This window comes from Silurus aristotelis (genome assembly GCF_946808225.1).
Source record: "Silurus aristotelis genome assembly, chromosome: 9".
NCBI lineage: Eukaryota > Metazoa > Chordata > Actinopteri > Siluriformes > Siluridae > Silurus > Silurus aristotelis.
Window position 1 is genome coordinate 3,275,218 of NC_139582.1, and position 18,565 is coordinate 3,293,782.

Below are 18,565 nucleotides of genomic sequence, written 5' to 3' on the forward strand. Positions count from 1 at the left end.
GCCTCCTCAACTTACCGTATCTCATCTGGCTGAATGAGCAAGAATCTCCAACACACCAAAATCCTGTGGAACATCTTCCCAGTAGAGTAGAGATTATTATCACATCGAATAGGGACTAAATGTTTAATGGTGAAATGTCCAAAAATTTAATGGACAGGTGTCCACAAACTTGTCACCTTGCATCTGATCTTTGGTAGAAAAAAACAATCTATAGAAGTTTCTTGGAAAAACTTCAAGGGGTTTAAGGCAAAGCGAGAGACAAGCCTTTGTAAAGATTATCTGCTAAGACTGACGTTGAATTATTAACACAGCTGTCCCACCGCTCTTGTCTTCTCCCTGTACACTTAATTATTAAATGCCTCTTCATAAAGTAGAAAGCCCATATGATAAAGCCCATGTGGAGAAGAACAGACGAGCTGCCTTCTCTAAACCCGTGAAGAACACTATGCCTTTTTCAACAGCACCTGAAGCACGAGGAAATGCTAGTGCGTACGGCAAGTCACATGGGTCCTAAGACAGACTGCTTAATCAGCCTTGAAACGAACCAAGAAATGCCAGGATAATTAAACCCTGCTCTTCTTTATGCTTTAGCATTCATATCACATATACGGCTGAGCGCATGTGGAGAACGTTCCTGTAGGAAATAGAAGAGAAAGCACGGTCAGCGTTTCATGTTTCAGGGAACATTTTTACTAGCTGTTCAACAGCATGTTCTACTTTTTTTTTCCTGAATGAACTCGGTGTACATACAAGGTAGTGTTTTTTCTTTTTTTTTTTTTTGGTTCGGTTGTATAAGAGTGCTGAGATACTTTGTGCGTTCGCTGCTCTCTGCTACCTACACTGTGATTTGTCAAATGTGTGCTTGATAAAAAAAAAGAAAGGAAAAGAAAGGAAAATGAAATACCGCTGTGGTGTATGTTGCATTTATTTGTTTTTCATTTTCGAAATGAAAATTAGGAAAAACAAGGAAACTTGGAAACGGCTTTTTAATTCATTTACTTTTTGTTGTTGTTTATTTCTGGGTGCAGACTGAAAAGAGAGTGAAAAAAAATTCCCGCCTAATTGTTTATTGTTTCTACCCGTTTCTCTGCGAAAAGACCAGAAATCGAATATTTATGAAATCTCATCTCATCTCATCATCTCATCTTCTCCCGCTTATCCGGGCCCGGGTCGCGGGGGCAGTAGTCTAAGCAGAGATGCCCAGACTTCCCTCTCCCTAGACACTTCTTCCAGCTCTTCCGGGGGGACACCGAGGCGTTCCCAGGCCAGCCGGGAGACATAGTCTCTCCAGCGTGTCCTAGGTCTTCCCCGGGGTCTTCTCCCAGTGGGACGCGCCCTGAACACCTTCCCAGGAAGGCGTCCAGGAGGCATCCGGAACAGATGCCCGAGCCACCTCAGCTGACCCCTCTCGATGTGGAGGAGCAGCGGCTCTACTCTGAGCTCCTCCCGAGTGACCGAGCTTCTCACCCTATCTCTAAGGGATCGCCCAGCCACCCTGCGGAGAAAGCTCATGCGGTTCAAAAAACCCCTTATGAGACAGAATAGATCAAGGACCGTGACGTCGCCCGGTATGGCGCAGCCTGGAGCCAGGCCCGGGGTTGGGGCTCGTATGTGAGGGTCCGGCCGGGCTCAGCCCGAAGGAGCGACGTGGGGCCGCCTTCCAGTGGGCTCACCACCTGCAGGAGGGACCGTAAGGGGCCGGTGCGAAGAGGATCGGGCGGCAGTCGAAGGCGGGGGCCTCGACAACCCGATCCCTGGACACGGAAGCTAGATCTAGGGACGTGGAATATTTATGAAATCAAATATAAAATTGGAGTAACATGAGTACTGGAGTATAAGATTATGTGTAATGTTCTTTCTACAGTCTTATACAGTCATTTGTGGTTATAAAACTAGGAGCTACTGAGCAACTCATAAAATAGCTCATTTGAGATCATCACAGATCCAACACCAGCTTCTCCATGCTAGAGCCTTCAAACACTCAAGAAGGTCCAATGTCAAAACTCCACATGAAGTGAGATCAAATTGGCCCTGGTACATCTCTAGATGGTTTGGGATGTTTGCAGGGTCGGCATCTACTTCTTTCCACAAAGTTCCACAATCTTCATAAGGTGGGACGTAACTGGGGCTGGACTTGGTAATGTGAGGCTTAAATGCAGGTGCTCAACAATGGAAACCTATTTCATGAAGATCTCTATGCACTGTTCTTGAGCTAATCTGAAGGCCACATGTTTGGAGGTCTGTAGCTCTGACACTGCAGAAAATTTGGCGACTTCTGTGCATCCGCTGACCCACTCTGTGATTCTACGTGGCCTAACACTCGGTGGCTGAGTTGTTGTTGTTGCTGGACTTATTGCACAGGTGGCATCCTGTCACGGTACCACGCTGGAATTCACTGAGCTTATTCATTTCAAAAGAGGCAGAAAAAAGAACCAGACATAGTCTCAGAAAAATGTTTGCAGAAATCACATTTACCATGAGCTCAATAAACAGATATTTCAAATATCACATTTGAAATATAAACTCATGAGAGATGTGGCTTTCAATACATTACTTTTCTGGATTGCTCCAGAACTGATTTCACGTATATGAAATAAATAAAAGACGTTTAGTGTGGGACAATTGTGGTGTGGGGGTTCATCTAACAGGTAAAAAAAACCCCCAATGCTCTGGACCTGGACCTCCTTGTCCCTCTGTACATCCATCAGTAAAACTAAAGACGAACCTAAACTGATGAAAATAAGTGAATTAAGTGTATAGAGGGGAAAAAAAAGGATCATAACTTAAAGAGGAAATGAAAGAGCTTTAACTGGGGATTGTCGGTCTTATGCGTGTGTCTTCGGAAAAGGAGTCCGTGTCATGCTAAATGCCTGTCTGAAGTTATTTCCATCTGAAGTGGAAATTCTTCGAATTAATTACATTCTCAGACAAGAACTGAGCAAATTTACAAGGGAAAGCCCTCTTTTTGGTCCTGCTTCATGTGTGATTGATTTAATGATTGTTAAAGTATTATGTACATGTGCTCCAGCAGTAGATTTGATCAAATATAGAATCACAGTTATTGTTGTCAACGAGGGGAATACCACCTTTTATTCAGAATAAAACCGTGGTGTGATAAAAACAGTATGCAAATGATATGTAAATCATTCAACATGTATTAAATCCTACACCAACTACACTATACCTCGAATATACCACATCCTAAGACTGATTTTATTTTTTTTAATTGTTGATATTACTTATGAAAAAAATTGTGTTCATGTGAAATATACACTTTACGAAAAAAAGTATTGGGACACGACTTTCCCAGCCAGATATTGTTCTTCACTTGAACTAAGAGACCCAAACCTGGTTCCAGCATGGCAATGCCCCTGTGCACAAATCCAGCTCCATGAACATCTGCTTTACACAGACTGCAAATTATTTTGGACTTCTTTGGGCTCCAACATAACATCCTTGTGGATGAATGAGCACAAACATCCACATAATCTAGTAAAACATCTTTCCAGAAAAGTGGAGGGTATTGTAGGAGCAAATGGATAGATAGATAGATAGATAGATAGATAGATAGATAGATAGATAGATAGATAGATAGATAGATAGATAGATAGATAGATAGATAGATAGATAGATAGATAGATAGATGGATGGATGGATGGATGGATGGATGGATGGATGGATGGATGGATGGATGACATGGTTAAAGCCGAGTTTAGCTCAACCCATATATAAACATCTCAGCACTTCCTAGCACTCATTTCCCCCATGTAAGAGTGCAGGAGGTGAAGAAAGCGAACCCTGAAACACATTAAAACAGTGCCTGGATGCAGCAGATTAGCACTGAGGCGTACAGTCAGAAGAGCCAAACAATTCATCTATAATTCATAGTAAGTGAGAACACATACATATCAACTTCAGGAAGTTCAGAAAAAAAAAAATCTTTGATGTTTTGGAGGAAGGGGTTGCTGCGGATCTGTGCGGTGTATTGTGGATCTGTTGCAGTAATGCAAATATTTAGCAGGCCGAATAAACGGCGAAAGAGCAGTCGAAGCAAAGGCAGTATGGAATATTAAATAGAAAGCAAATTCCTGTAAACATGTCTCCTCATAGTATCAGAGATGGGAAATACTGTGGACCCTCGAGGCCCTTCCTCTGAAACTTGCTCAATTTGCTGAACTCGATGTCTTTACAGTTTTGCATATTCGTGTCATGTGCTGCATAAACGATGATGCAGTCGTGTGATGTTTGTTTATGATTACCTTCTGTTTTGTATGAGAATTTCTGCGTAATTATTATTTATTATTCTGAATATTTAATGTGAGATCTAATCACTGATGCTGTAATATACAGTGGGCTAAAATATTTCAGTAAATGTACTTCAATTATCCATTTAATTTTTTTTTAAGTATTAAAGATAGAAGCAACTTTTACTCTTAACTCAACATTTATGATTTAATAGATGTTCTTTTTACTCCACTATATTTTAATTAACAAGGATCGCTACCAATTACATTTTGCACCTTTGCTGAAGATATTAACCCCCAGCACTCCCCCACACACATCTGCTGCCTTTGAGTGACTTTTTTCTTTTTTCTTTTTTTTTTTTTTTTGCTGGCCTTTTTTTCAATCCAAAAAGAGTTCGATTAAATTCCAAAAAGCTTTGAGAAACATTTTTTCTGTTGAAGTTAAATAAAAATATTGGCCTTTTTTAAAACTGAGAGCTACATCACATCACAGTCAGCTCGGAATATTTGCTTTTAATTTATCCAAAATCGTTTACATTCATTTTATCTGTCAAGTCAAGTCAAGTTTATTTCTATTGCGCTTTTTACAACAGACATTGTCTCAAAGCAGCTTTACAGAAATCAACAGTTAAGGTGAACGGTATGTATTTGTCCCTGATGAGCAGCCGTGGAGACTGTGGCAAGGAAAAACTCCCTTAGATGTAATGAGGAAGAAACCTTGAGAGGAACCAGACTCAAAAGGGGAACCCATCCTCATTTGGGTGACATCAAATCGAATATTTATGAAATGGAATATAAAATTGAACACGCTGGTACTTCACAGTCAGTTTGATCGGCTTTCTAAACTGATGCGCTGCTTTATAAATAACCGTTACCATTGTAACGTACGGTTCCAGTTCCATACTGAGTGAGACAGCTATTGTAAATATTTCCTAATGACCTCAAGGAGCTACATTGAGGATTCTTGCATGCTGTATAACATATGTTGAATATGGTGAAGCCACAAGATGAATTTGAGGAGCTGGAGAAGAAGACGTTCGGATGAGAAATAGAATGAAGAAACAGGACCAGGATTTGACTCCAACAACTTCATTACTATTATTATACAGTAGATGCAGTACAGATGCACCAAACTCACCTACTGTATCTATCGCCTAACCCTAACCCTAACCCTATAGTAACTATTTATTAAAAGTGTACACAATAAAAATAAAATGATATGGCACTACTTTATCTCTGTGTGTAATTCGGACCAGCAGATTACTAGATCTAAGGTAAAGATGATACAGCACCCCAGGAGCACAAAGGTCTGAGGGCCTTGCTCAAGAGCCCAGTAGTGGCTTCACACCACTGCATCTGATGCTTTGCATCGCACTTGTCAAGTCAAGTCAAGTTTATTTCTATAGCGCTTTTCACAACAGACATCGTCTCAAAGCAGCTTTACAGAATTTAACAGTTATGGTGAACAATGTGTATTTATCCCTGGTGAGCAGACTGTGGCGACTGTGGCAAGGAAAAACTCCCTTAGATGTTATGAGGAAGAAACCTTGAGAGGAACCAGAATCAAAAGGGGAACCCATCCTCATTTGGGTGACATCAAGAGTGTGATTATAGTCTTTAAACAATACAGAACACTGGAGAGTGAGAACTAACATGAGTACTGGAGTATAAGATTATAAGTAATGTTCTTTCTACAGTCTTATACAGTCTATATGGTTAGTAGCTCCTAGTTTTATTAGCTCAACATTTGTGATCATCACAGATCCAGCATCAGCTTCTCCATGCCAGAGCCTTTAAATACTCCAGGAGGTCCGATGTCAAAACTCCACACATGTAGTGGGATTCAATTGGCACTGGTACGTCTCTAGATGGTTCGGGATGTTTGCGAGTTCGGCATCTACTTGTTTAAAGTCCATAATCTTCACGAGGTGGGAGGTGACTGGAGCTGGCCAACCTTAATTATTTGTCTATTGAATAATAACGGCTCTTTTATGTTGGTACATGATGCAGTCGTTTTATTTGTTTGTCTTTTTTTTTTTTGGATCGACTTGAATTTTGTAAAAACTGTTGTGCTGATGGTTAATGCAGTGTTCAAGTGTACACTTTGATTTGTATTTTAGGAAAAAAAAAAACCACAATTTTTGACTTTTCACTAAATGGTGTTGAAGACGTGCATTTTTGAGTCTACGTTCAATACGAGTCTAATACTCAAATACTGATACTTTAACTCAAGTCATATTTGAATTGGTGACTTTGTCTTGTAATGAAGTAGGTTTTGCAGTGAAGTATTAATACTTTTACTTAGGTATAATATTCAGGTTCTCTTTACACTGTAATTATAATTAGCTACTTAAAATAGACCAGTTCTTTAAAAGCTGAAGTTGCAGAGCTCCATCCGAAGCTTGAGTAGAAGGTTCTGAATGCTTGTTTAAAAAGAAACCGAGTACCAACAGGCAACATGGCTGATAACAAGCAGTTGCCTCTTTCTCTGTCCCTATTGATTGGATATTTGTGGACTGCATCATTTGTTTTTTTTAGTTTACAGTATGTAGCCCTGAGCAGCACTTGGACACTTTTTTCAGCTGCAGTGTGGGAAAAAAAAGTTGTTATATCCTAAGTAACGTTTCCTTTATCGCTCACCTGGAACATTAAGAATACCTCTATCGTTTTGTTCTAGTTCCCATTCCCAAGCACCTGAACATTTGCACTTTAGGTTCACAAATTCATCTGCATTCATGTCTCATCTTATTTATATTAAAAAGCCAATATCATGACGATTATGGGAAGATGTTAGACGTCAGAATCGCTTCAAAACATGCGACATCTGTTAAATCGTGCTGTGTGATAAAACTGCACATTTTTGAGCGGGCTTATATTGTGGCCAGCCTAAAGCACACCTGTGCGATAATCACGCTGTCTAATCAGCATCTTGATCTGCCACACCTGCGAGGTGGATGGATTTTCTCTTTAAAGTTAGAAGTTCTCACCAACACAGATTTAGACAGATTTGTGAACAATATTTAAGAGAAATAGGCCTTTTGTGTACATGGAAAAAGTCTTAGATCGTTAGGTTCGGCTCATGAAAAATGGGGGTTAAAAACAAATAATAATAATATGTTGCGTTTATAATTTTGTTCAGTGTAGCATAAAGATATCATGAGTGGTGAAGTGAAGAACACTGATCATCTCACTATCATGGCACCTGTTAGTGGGTGGATTTATTTATTAGGCAGCAAATGAACATTTTGCCCTCAAATTTGATGTGTTAGAAGGAAAAATGGGCGAGCGAAAGGATTTAGGTTTGAGTTAAACAAGGACCAAATTGTGACGTCTAGACGACTGGGTCAGAGCATCTCCAAAACTACAGCTCTTGTGGGATGTTCTGGTCTGCAGTGGTCTATCAAAAGTGCACCAAGAAAGGAACAGTGGTGAACCGGCGGCAGGGTTGTGGGCGGTCGAGGTTCATCGATGCACGTAAGGAGAGAAGGCTGGTCCGTGTGGTCCGATCCAACAGACGAGCTCCTGTAGCTCAAACTGCTAAAGAAGTTCATGCTGTTGATGATTGGCGGTTTAGAACTGTTTTGGCAGCAAAAGGGGGACCAACACAATATAAGGCCAATATATTGGTCATAATGTTATGCCTGGTTGGTTAAGTTGCTCTGGATAAAAGCGTCTGCCAAATTCCAATCATCTAAATGTATATACAAACATATATTATTTTAGAGAGATTGTAGCTCATTGGTTTAAAATTCATCTATAATTCATATTAAGGGAGAAAATATATTACCTTCAAGAAGTTTTCCACAAGCTGTCACTGGTGTTACTGCTAATTTGTAAGTCGTTCTGGAGAAGGGCATTTGCCAAATGCCATAAATGTAAATGTAAAATGAAAGACTGTGAATTGTCAAGGGTGAAGGATTCAATCTGAGTTTTTTAAAAAAGCTTGTAAAAGTTATAATTAATAGAGTATTCGAGAGCTAATGACTAAAATAGAACAAGAGAACAAGATTCTACCGATGATTTAAAAACCATGTCATTGTCTTATTTACCATTGGATTTTGGAGCTGAAGGTCGGGAGTTCAAATCCTAGCCAGACCAAGTTGCCATTCTTGGGCCCCTGAGCAAGGCCCTTAACCCTAAAGCTTCTCAGTAGTGAGTATTTTTTTAATTTAAACATTAGATTTTTATTTGTTTTATTGTAAATAGAATATACATTTTTTTTTATTGCATTTTTAGTCTAGGATCTAATAAATTAGTATTAGGATGTATTTATTTAAAAAACATCAAAACTTTAGATAAGGACATCTGCCATATGAAATAATTAAGTTAAAACGTGGGACTGGCAGAAGTTGTAATAGGAGTCCCGCTGTTCTGCCCTACCATTGCTTGAAAAAAAGATCCTAACCCCTAACCCCCAGACACTGTAGTTACATTGGAAACGCTAAATGAATATATTCTATTCTATTGCAGAATGTAACCTTAATAACCTGTGATATGGATTACAGATTTTCTCAGTTGCTTTGGAGCATTTATCCGACCAGAAATGAGATTCTCTAAACTACTTATTCAACCTCCACATCATGGAGTCTCTGGTGCCCATCATAAAAGCATTTCTTGTTGCTTTGAACTAATTGCGAATGCTTAAGTACATTCATTTAATTGATTGCGTACAAGTGTCTGTTCTTTCTTACATTTTCAGTTGTTTATCTCGTGTGTACCTGAATAGTTTTAACGAATTTTAATTTTAATTTCATTTCTGAACGTCAGTAATTGAGGTGAGTGTACGGCAACAGATCTCTAAATTAAGACAAAACTTACTCTCCATCCAAGATTCGATTGGCGACAGAGCAAAACACAGAATTACAATTTTTAAAAATGGATGAACAACCAGGAAACTAACAAACATTAGTACAGTACAGTAAAAGTGTGAATCCTGTTCGGTCTCTAGCAATCAACATCCCACATACAGTAATGTGTACATTCGTGCTGTTGAGATTCATAGATGCTGTGAGGAAGAAATTTAGTCAATGGATTTTCAATTGTATTCATTTCATTGTAACAAATCAGGAAATTCTAAAATACTGCCAACATGACTAAACATTTTAACAATCTTGCTTGTGAACAATGACAAAAGGACTTCCGATGATGTTCTTTGGCACCAATACTTACTTTTGAAAGATGAACTACAGATTTTGAGAAAAGTACAGGCTTTTGAAAGTAATCCATTGTGCTGTGCTGTTTGTACTAATTCTTTTTGAGAAGCAAGAAATGCTCGAAGCAACTGAGAAAAAACTCTAGCAACTTTGAGAACATTGAGCCAAAGTCAAATGATGAGAACCAGGCCGCAGAGGAGAAAACTACATCCCCGCAGTTGGTTTTGTTCTGAAACGGACAACGTGTAGACAGGTTTCAATCATAACTGACGCATCCACCGGCTTCCTCCCTCAGATCTCCTTTGAGATCTCTTTTTGGCCGGTCTTATCTGTCAGCTTTCATTACATCAGCCCAGGCCTCTGACCTTTCCCATGTAGCATGAGGGACGCCAAGATAGAGGCCAAATGAAATCAAGAGCAACCCATGAAAGTCAATGTGTACCCTTTGCTTGGTGCACCTTCTGGTCCCCTGAGATCGTGTATTCCTTTTTTCAGCCCTCGATTGATTTTTTTATCAAAGAGCGATACACTGTGTCTTGAAAATGAAAAGTGAAACCAGTTCCCATGTTAGAACACTGTGAATAATAGGCTTTGTTTAGAAGTATGGGGTAAAAAGCTTCATGTATAGTGAATCTAGACCTGAAGAGTTATGCTGGGTGAGGTTTTGGTCTTGTTCAGACGAGAAAATAAAAGTGCTTCACAGCACTTATCATCAACTGAATTGCACTTAATGCATTTCCCATAATTCAGCATTTTCTTATTAAATTTAAAAAACTAAACAAAACAAACAAAAAAATGGCTTAGCTCCCAGCTCTTCACAGGTTTTTTTTTTTCTGATCCTCCTCATTTTAGATCAAGCGCTAGTGCTGTTAGTGGACACTCTAATTACCAACCAGCTTAGAAGCTGATGAGTTGATTAGCTTGATTATAGCATTCATTCTGTATTGAGTCATTCTGATGAAGGTGAATGCCCCTGAAGATTGGATTTTTGGGCGCTTAGACAGACCTCATTATGTCAACCAGAAGAACTATTTCATCAGTTTGCAATTAGCAGTTATTTCAAGCATCTGCATGATGATCTGTATCTTCTGCTAATGCCTATATCCCTTAATATCAATCAGATGAAAATTAAAGATAGCAAACAGGAGCAGGAGACGCTAAAATCCGCTTTCCTGAGTCACATGGACTAATTAGCATTTACATGCAAATAAATGTGCATGCATTTGCATAAACATGAGTGTGCATTTTTTTTTCGCTTGCCACTTAACACCGTTTTAGACATCATCAGAGAAAAGTATATTTAAAACAAATGCCTGTGTAGTGTAGATAAAAAGGCTTGTTGAGGCTGGTTGCACCAACAGGGGGTTACCCTAGCTGAGTTTTATTTCGTTTGTTCGTTCGTTCGTTCGTTCATTCGTTCACAATAATCATTTAACATGGGTTAGATTCATGTGAACAAAATGCACAAGGCATGAACACACGTTTGACTGGAATACAGAACATTGCACCATATCTCTCTTACACATACACACACTGATTTACATCTGCAGGGCAATGTAGAACAGCCAATTACACTAACACCATGCTTCTGGGACAAGGAGTTGGAGAAACCCAAAGGAAACACAGACACAGATACAGGAAGGAAAACAAAAAGCTCAAGACAGACAGCCACTAGGGCTCAGCATCAAAGTCCAGGCCCTGGAGCTGGGAAGCAAGAAATGAACCTGCAGCACTCCAGGCTACCTTTGGTTGCAACTTTCTGGCCATAAAGCTATGATCATTGCAACTGGTTGGATAATTACATTTTGAATATACTATCATAAACGTTGCTTGTACTTATGTTAGTGTTTGCTGCCTTTGGTTCTAATACTAATATTATGCATAAGCAAGTTATAAACAGAGGTGTGAAGAGGAAATCTTATGGAAAGAAAAAGAAAACGTACAAATACCTTATTGCAAAACTTACACTATTACAAGTTCAAAGTCACCGATACCAATGACTCGACTGTAAGTCTTCAAGTATCTGATTTGACCAGTACTTAAGTATTTCACTCGTATTGAACGTAGGCTCAAAGATGCACAAGTCCTCAACACCAATACACACGTTAGTGAAGAGCCAAGAACAGTTGATTTGTGAGGTTTTATTTCCCAAAAAACAAATCAACTTGTACATCTCAAAACTGCATTAACCATCAACACGACAACCTCGTCAACACGCCAGAATGAAACAAAGATCAAATACATCGGTCAAAAAAAGAAGCGAATTAGTAAATCTTAAGTTAATAAAATGACAATATCATTTCACTAAGTAGAAGAACCTTTAGTATTTAATGGACATATAAAATGAAAGTAAATATCTCCTTGTATAGCCAATAAATAAGCAAAGTTTAATTGCTAATAGTAAATGTCAATTAAAATACAGTGGAGTAAAAAATAAACATATCGAATTCTAAATGTAGTTGAGTAGAGAGTAAAAGTTACTTATATATTTGATACTCAATTAAAGTAGAAAGTAGCCAGAAAATTTGAGTATTTACTCAAATACTTTATGCCACTTCATACTTTTGCTTATAAGCAGTTATAAGCAAAAGTATAGTAACCCAGGCTGCTTATCAAAGTGCATTCAAGCATTACTTTGGTTCACATCCAGAAAATCCTCTCTGAAAATGGTCTAAAGGCAGGGGTCTCCAATCTTTTCCAGAAAGGGCCAGTGTGGGTGCAGGTTTTCATTCCAACCAATCAATGGTCACACCTGATAGTCATTGAAAATGAAGATCATTAGATTTGAACAGGTAGAATTTGGTGTGGACTTGCTTGGTTGGAATAAAAACCTGCACCCACACTGGCCCTTTCTGGAAAAGATTGGAGACCCCCGGTCTAAACGATGATCTAATTAAATTTCAGTAAACGTATGCGTTGGTGGTACAGGAACCAGACGTCATCACCGCCGTAATCTGAAGGTAACCAGACTGATATCTCAGTTTGACAACGTAACAAGTTTCAAAAAGCTGTCAGATTGTCTGGTGCACTTCCATGTTTATACACTTTCAGCCTTTGGTTTCTAGCAGTTTCATAAGAATGATGTAAAGCTTTTTTTTTTAAAGAAGATACCATTGCAAGGCTGAACGAAAGTTAAAAGTGTGGAGTCATTGGTGAAAAAAATGCTTGCTGTGTAACCAGTGGCTGGAAAAGTGGCTAGAGGTTCGTCAAATCAAGGAAATGGCCCCTTTGTATAAAAATAGGTGGGTCATTGATTGATTGATTGATTGATTGATTCAATCATTTTAAGTGACTGCTTTATCCTGGATAGGTTCTTGCTGTCTATCCTGAAAATACTGAGTACAAAGTGGGATTCTGCTATTTTGGACCTGGTCATGTTTATTGAGAAAGCATACCAGACCACCCAGACTCTGATACCAGGTCACGAAGCTTAGCCATGTGAAACTCAAATTAAATTGCCCCTGGATAGGCATGAGATTTGTTCTAGGTGGCTTCTAACCATGCACCAATAATTACACAGTAGGTAGTGTGTAGAAAATGGGGGTGTGGTTTTGTGGGAGTTTGTAGCAGGAGAGAGTGTTTAATGGCGATTTACACTTAACATAATTGATGGAAAGTGTTTAAGTAAATGTACTTTGTTGCTGTACTTTTTTGGCTACTTTCTCATTTTACTGCGTATCAAAGCTAAAAGCAACTATTACTCTCTACTCAACTACGTTTATAATTCAACAGATGTACTTTTTACTGCACTACATTTTGATTGACGATGAGCGTTGCTAATTACATTTTGCACCTCTGATGAAGACGTCGTTAAGGATCAACACTCTTCTACCCACATCTGCTGCCTGGGAGAGACTTTTTATTCCTGCTGGCCTCATTTTCAGTCCAAAAAGAGTTGGAATCAATTCCAAATCTTCGAGAAGCAGCTTTTGTTGAAGTTGAATTCAAATATTGGCCACTCTCTGAGACTGAGAGCTTCATCAAATCTATGAAAAAAATTATTTACTTTTATTTTATTTGTCTATTTTGTGACATCATAGTTAATGCAGGTATATCATTTGATTTGTTTTTTAGGAAATAGAACCACACAAATCAACAGTTTTTGTATTCAATCAGTTATTGGAATCAGTGCATTATAATGGAGTTTTGCAATAAGGTATCTATACTTTTACTCAAGCATGATTGTTGGGTCTTTACACTTCTGTTTAACATAAATCTGTGTCGGCATTGAACATCTGATGACGCTCAATCATCACAAAGCAAAGAGTTTTTTTCCTTCTAAAAAAGAAGCTGGTTCTACTTCCTGGATTATGATTTGCAATTCTGTACCAAGTCTCCACTGTCGTATCTTTGCTTTCTCTAAAATAACAAAAGATCCATTTTGATTTATCAAACCCCAGATTGCACTTTCATCCCACCAGCATTGACTTTCCCTCATCAATCAACAGAGTTCTACAAAAAAGACATTAAAAACATTGGAGCAAATCCAACCCCCTCCCCCCCCTCCAAAAAAGCCCCACTGCTTTTATACGCAGGTCAATAATGAATCCAAAGGAATCTATTGTAATATAATATGCTATAAATGATTAAAATCCTTACTTCAGGGCATGCCTCATTCTCCCGACGATTTCCTCACGTTGTTTTCCATTCCTTCCTCTCTCTCTCTCTCAACAATCCAGGTACATTAGCCCATGAAACTTTCATTCGCGATGTTCTGCCTTTTATCAGTCGTATCCCCAGGCAACGACGGCATACCAGATGTCTGCTGGAATCAAACAACGTTTCTCCAGAAATGCGGTCCTCTAGTGACTCAGCTTTACAACTGGAGATAACAAGAACTCTTGTCACTGAGACTCACACTTGTCCTCACATATTCCCTGTTTGGACCTAAGGAGAAAAACAGGGAAAAAATGAAGAGGAAAAGAAGTCAAATAAAGAGAAGGCTGTAGTCCCCGGTTTTGATTTGCCGGGAAACGCGTGGCATAGTCCTCTTGTTTGGGCTGAAGCACCTGAGGAACACACTATTAAAGCATGTCATCGCTGTCAGTGTACTGTATCTTTGATAAAACAACACTCCTGCACTGGATTCTGTTGTGCCCCACATCTTATGCCTCATCTCCTCTTAAGCTTTCTTTCCCTCCCTCCCTTTCTCTCTCTCTCTCTCTCTCTCTCTCTCTCTCTCTCTCTCTCTCTCTCTCTCTCTCTCTCTCTCCCCCCCTCCCTCTCTCTCTCAATCCATCTCTACATCCCACTCTCAGGCTCACATGCAGGGACTGGAGCAAAGTCTCGACTACAAATCAGCTCCACAGCTCATATCTCTTAAAGCCATTCAACACTTTCTGCTTTTCAACCAGGATTCCAGAACATATATGAAAAAGTATGTGATCACTCCAGGAACAAGCATATATCCCGACCTGGTTGGCTGGCTGCACACACAGTCACAAGGAGCACCGACCTTCATAAGTCAGTGTGCAAAAGACATCGTCCTGCGTACATCGGGAGCTGTGTGCATGAACAGCAAGTTAGAACAAAGAGCAAACATGCAATTCAACAAGCTTAACCCCCGAAACCACAGACTTCGCAGGCTTCACGAAGATGAAGATCAAGCTGAAAGGTCATAGGTTTGACACTGTTGCGGATAAACAGACAGACCGACTGACCGACCGACCAACAGACCGACCGACAGACAGACAGACAGACAGACAGACAGACAGACAGACAGACAGACAGACAGACAGACAGACAGATAGATAGATTTGACTATATTTATTGTCTATGTAGAATTTATGGTTCTACATGTGCAAAATCCCTTGAACTCCTGAAGACTTTTGAGCTGAAAGACCTTGAAACCATGACACTGTATTTTTACTGTGTTTATGTTGCTGTACGTGGGAAGATTCAGGATGCATATAAACTATATATGAATAATGAACATGATACAGCTGTTCTGTGAGCCAGATGTGAGTATTCCACCTACATGCATCTGTACAAATATTCAGATTAGGTTTATACAGTAGGTTGATTAGAAGAACACCATCTTCCAAGCTGCGAATAAATACATTAATATACATATAAGTCATTATAATATATGTCATCACTGTTCAAATCATGAATGTTGAGTGACAGTGATTTTCTCCTGGAAACTGCACTGAAAGGTCAATTCTATAAAACCAATTTAAACTTTTAATATTTAAAAGTAGCTTGTGGGGTTTTTTTTTTGTACAAAACCTTGCAGTCAATAAGCATCAATTTTTTTACCATTTGGTTTTATAAATAATTGTGCAGAATGAGATCCAGATATTAAAATAACATTTGGACATTTTGAGTGCAAATACAATATACAAATGTGATATTAGAACCTGAGCCAGTTCTAAATCAATTTAACAACAGAACTGTAAAATGTATTGGGTCATTAGGCAAAAAAAAAAAAAAAAAGAAGATACAGGGTTGGTTCTGCCATGGCAGCTTGGACCAAATGCAACACTCCATTTCGCTGTATTCACATGCAGTGTAAATATGGTGTCTGGGCAGGAAAAGCCTCTCGATAGACCCCAGTCGAGTTGATTCATTTCACTGTTAGTCACCATGTCTATAAAAACAAGCTTTTTGGTGGATTTTCACGAAAACTTTGCCAGAGCCTTCCTGGAACTGGAAATGAAATTGTGTTTTGGCTATGCACACCGTTGGCATGTTTGGAGAGAAATAAGAACTGCGTCGAAGGAAAAGCTCACATAAGCAGTGTGGGAAATTCTGCTGAAGAAGTGACAAATTGGGAAAATTTTGCATTTATTGGTACAGACTGATATCTTTAGAAGTACAAAAATATGCTATATGGACACGACTATTCATATGTGCTTTTTGAATATTTCATGTGCCCTTATAATAACCTCCACTCTTTAAGGAAGATGTTCCAAGATGTTTGGAGTGTTCTTGTGAAGATTTGCTCTCATTCAGCCACAAGGGTTTGGGTAAAAATCGGATACTGATGTAGGTCATGTGAGGAGACCTGGGATGCAGTCAGAGTTCATTTTCGTTGTTCAATAGGGTTTAAGCTCTATAGCAGGGAATCATCCACTCCAAACCATGCAAAGCAGATCTTCATGGAGCTGGATTTGTGCACAGGAGCATTGTCATGATGGAACAGGATTAGATCCCCTAGTTCTAAGAACATTTTAAGTTCATAAAATTGCATGATTTCAAATTTGTGGCAACAGTTTGGAGAAGAACCACATATGACTGGAAAATTAAGGTGTCAATACTTTTGTGAATATATTGCATATAATGTGTAGATTACATTATGTAATTTGTGCACAGGGGGGGCAGGTTTTGGGTCTCCTAGTTCAAAAGATGGGAAAATGTAATGCTACCACATGCAATAACATCCTAGAGAATTGTGGTTCTGCAAGTGTGGGGTAACAGTTGAAAGAAGTCAAGTTGGCATTTATTATCATTTCAACCACATACACTGCAGTACACAGTAAAAAAAAACAAAAAAACAACGTTGACGAAGCACCAAAGTTTGACATCTGACAACATCAATGAACAGAAAGGAACAAGGAACTACACAAACCTCAAAATGAACAACTAACAACGTAAAGTGCATACGTGCAAAATTTAGTGCAAACAAAAAGGGACGACATAATAAACACGTGACACTGTAGCACCGACGAGTGCGGTTCGGAAAAGCGCAGAAAATGGAATGTCTGTATAAAAATAAATACTGACACAACATGGAGTTTTAGCAGGAAAAAAATGTGCAAAACCAGCAATTTTTGTTGAAGAAGAACCACCTTCATCATAGAAGAAGAATCACCTCTGGCTGGAAAAAACAGGACTTTTGTTTACATACTGGATTTCAGCACAAAAACCTTGATGTAGATTTACATAAAATAAAGTAAAAGTAACTAATAAAGGCAAAAGAAAATAAAAATACATGAAAGTATGATGATCTGTCCAATGACTCCAACTTACGGGTTACAGCAACAAACCTGGGCTTTCACAACCTACAAAAAAAAAAGGTTAAATTCCTGTAAAAAAAATTGAAAATGAAAATAAAGGCAATTTTTTTATAATACGCATTGCATTGCTTTATTCTACAGAATCAAATCAATATCAGTACTGTTTTAACTGTAGCTCTCAAATGTAGCTTTTTTTGTATCAATCATATCTCTATATTGTTGTTTGTGATAACCACATATTCCACTATCGGTTGTATTCGAAGTTGAAATAAATGAGTAAAATGAATAGAATGTTATTTCATACTTTCTGAGTTTTTACTCTAATAAAGGTTCGGATTCTCAAGTTTCAAAGAACCATTTGGACGTATGATGGAGTATTTCTGTGCCGAAAACACTCCCCCTCCAGGTTTTTATAAGTTTCTCAAAGTTATTTTTATCAGTATGGCCCTTCATGATGGGTGGAATTCCTCGCTTGGACGCTTCTCACAGAAGATCGCATGAACAACCAGAGCGAGAGCAAGAGAACGCCCATCACCATGCTTTATTTGTTTACAGGACTCACTCGAAAAGTACGTCTCTAACGAAGTCTGTTTTTGAATGCGAGCGAAGGAGAACCAGGTTCAGTGCTAAGCTTTCAGACACGTCCCGCTGTATTTGTTGTTGCTGATGTTGTTCAATCTTGATGATTTATTTTAGACTTAAATCCGTTTCGGGATCGAATATGTACTGTCTGATTGTTAGCCGTAGTTCATTTACAACTTTTTCGTTCATTCAAGAGTTTTTGCTTCTTTTTTCTTTGTTATGCTAAAGCTGTGCCTGCTTATGACTCTTTAGCACCACCCACAGGAAAATTCCAGGTGCTCAGCTGTTTTCATAAAGAAGTCTAAACCCGTATTTTTCTTTTAGATATTTTTTAACTAAAGACTCTTCAGAGATATGAAGGATGCAGTACTACTCTATAGGTACTCGAGATTAACATGAGATTTTCCCAAACTCTGTGTGTTATAACCCCTTTAAACATCAGCACTATACAAACCCTACATCCACTATACAAACAGTCCTTTAAAAATGTTTAGGTTCACAGCAAAAACAAGGATTCGAAATGAAACGCTTCAGTGTATGAACTCGCTCACTGCTCGCTCCTTTGGCCTCTTTCGAAATAATAAGAAAAGCCATGTGATATAGTCATCCATCATGAGCTGGGGTGTGT

General features: G+C 38.8%; 1 protein-coding gene across 1 annotated transcript in view; it reads right to left on the minus strand.

The window, feature by feature from the left end:
* lrrc4cb (leucine rich repeat containing 4C-b) overlaps positions 1 to 14,574 on the minus strand; it is a 55,469-nt gene extending 40,895 nt beyond the window's left edge. Inside the window, exon 1 of the mRNA XM_083549964.1 lies at positions 13,997 to 14,574. The gene's annotated coding sequence lies outside the window, so the exon portion shown is untranslated. The remainder of the gene's footprint in view (positions 1 to 13,996) is intronic.
* Positions 14,575 to 18,565: the final 3,991 nt, after the last annotated feature.